The sequence below is a fragment of the Selaginella moellendorffii genome, unplaced genomic scaffold (assembly GCF_000143415.4).
Source record: "Selaginella moellendorffii unplaced genomic scaffold, v1.0 SELMOscaffold_68, whole genome shotgun sequence".
In the NCBI taxonomy this organism is placed as follows: Eukaryota; Viridiplantae; Streptophyta; class Lycopodiopsida; order Selaginellales; family Selaginellaceae; genus Selaginella; species Selaginella moellendorffii.
Window position 1 is genome coordinate 89616 of NW_003314329.1, and position 2500 is coordinate 92115.

At 55.3% G+C, this 2500-nt stretch overlaps 1 non-coding gene across 1 annotated transcript; it reads right to left on the bottom strand.

The window, feature by feature from the left end:
* Positions 1-1503: 1503 nt before the first annotated feature.
* LOC112340669 lies at positions 1504-1622 on the bottom strand. The gene has a single exon (XR_002990225.1). It is a non-coding gene; the product is annotated as a 5S ribosomal RNA (ribosomal RNA).
* Between the last annotated feature and the right edge of the window lie 878 nt (positions 1623-2500).

Genomic DNA, 2500 nt, shown 5'->3' on the forward strand with positions numbered 1-2500 from the left:
GGTCCGTATTCCCTTGGAGAGGTGGTACTCTATGGATGCCACGTGGCAAACCCTTGGAAAGGTGGCATCTTGGAGGTTGCATGCCACGTGACAAACCCTTGGAGAGGTGGTACCTATGGATGCCACGTGGCAAACCCTTGAAAAGGTGGCATCTTGGAGGTTGCATGTCACGTGACAAACCCTTGGAGAGGTGGCACCTTTGAGGTTGCATGCCACGTGACATGACATTGGAAGGTACCTCTTCTGCACTTGTATGCCATGTGGCATACCTCAGGCCCTGGATATGTCGGGCCCCGGACATGTCGGGCCCCAGATATGTCGGGCACCCGATATGTCTGGCCCCAGATATATCAGGCCCCGGACATGTCGGGCACCCAGACATATCCGGGCCCCGACATATCCGGCCCCGGACATGTCGGGCCCCGGATATGTCGGGCACCCGATATGTCGGGCCCCAGAGATGTCGGGCCCCGGACATGTCGGGCCACGGACATGTCCGGGCCCTAGATATATCGGGCCCCGGACATGTCGGGCACCCAATACGTCGGGCCCCGGACATGTCCGGGCCCCGATATCTCCGGCCCCGAACATGTCGGGCACCCGATATGTCGGGCCCCCGGACATGTCTGGCCCCGGACATATCGGGCACCCAGACATGTCCGGGCCCCGATATATCTGGCCCCGGACATGTCGGGCACCCGATATGTCTGGCCCCGGACATATCGGGCACCCAGACATGTCCGGGCCCCGATATATCCGGCCCCGGACATGTCGGGCACCCGATATATCCGGCCCCAGATATATCGGGCCCCGGACATGTCGGGCACCCGATATGTCGGGCCCCGTACATGTCGGGCACCCGATATGCCGGGCCCCAGATGTGTCTGGCCCTGGATATATCCGAGTTTTATTTTGACACGTGGCATGGCCTTTGGTTTGATCTCATAGAGTTTTATGGTTTTCAATGTGTGCCACATTGACACATGGCATGCACTTTGGTTTGTGCTCAGAGTTTTATGGTTTTCAATGTGTGCCACATTGACACGTGGCATGTGCTTTGGTGAGTTTTATGGTTTTCAATGTGTGTCACATTGACACATGGCATGCCCTTTGGCTTGTTCTCATAGTTAGAGTTTAGCGTCCTTGTATGCCATGTGAAATACATATGTTTGGACTTGCTTGCCATGCCACGTGGTGACAGTCACAACACATTATTTGTGACTTATATCCTAGTTAATAACTAACTAATGACACAATTTGGCAAACACACCTTACATTGACAATTGTAAGTAGTATTTAAGGACCATACACTTATATGCTATGGAAAAATACTCAAAGTTTATATATTAAAACAGTGATCTTACAAAAATAAATGACTTGTAAGGAAAAAAACAAAAAGAGGGGGTCACTTGGACTTCCCGGGTGGATGGAAAAATACTCAAAGTTTATATATTAAAACAGTGATCTTACAAAAATAAATGACTTGTAAGGAAAAAAACAAAAAGAGGGGGTCACTTGGACTTCCCGGGTGGTCACCCAGCCCAGTACTATTCAAGCCCAGGGACGCTTAACTTTGGAGGTCTGATGGGATCCAGTGCCATAGTCACGGTTTGAACCCACTCTGAAATATTTCACACTCCCCCTACTCTTATAGTGTGGGGCAGCTTGATCCAAAGCTGCAGCGTACCTCCACAATCCCGTGTTCTTTTTGGGTGCCAAAAAGCACGCCCGCGGGACATGTGGTACCTCCCCAACAATTCACGAAGACCGCGTTTTGGGGCCCAAAACGCGCGCTGCAAAATGTGGGGTACCTCCCCGACTTTTCGTGAAAAATCGCGTGTTTTGGGCCCCAAAAAAAGCCCGCAGAACACGTGGTACCCTTGCAACTTCTCGCAAAAAATCGCGCGTTTTGGGCCCCAAAACGCGCCCCGCGAAATGTGGGGTACCTCCCCGACTTTTCGTGAAAAATCACGCGTTTCGGGCCCCAAAAAAAGCCCGCGGAACACGTGGTACCTTTCCAACTTTTCGCGAAAAATCGCGCGTTTTGGGCCCCAGACATTCCGGGCCACTTTTTTTTCCCCCTCCCCCCCTTTTCCGTGCCACGTGGCAGGCGGGCAGGGCCTTCCCCCCCTCCCTCACGCACGCGCAGGCTGAGGCTCAGCCTGCGCCTTCTCCGTGCGCTTCGGGCCCGGGAGAGTCCTCCCCCCTTCCTCCCTCCGTCGCACGGCAGGTGGGGGCCCCTCCCCTTTCCCGCCGCGTGACGCTGGCCCTTGCCAAGCAGCCGTGCCACCCCCGAGGCTCGCCTCCCTTGGAAGCCCGGAGGACCACACTGCTGCCTCCCTCCCCCTCGCCCGACAGGCGTGCGGATGTGGTCCCAAGGCCATGCCCATGGACCGCACAGCACGACTCTGCCAAACGCTGGAGTGGGTGCCAGGGAAGCCACGCCGAGGCTCTCCGCAGCCGAGAACCCTTGCACAACCCCACCCCCCATCAATACTGG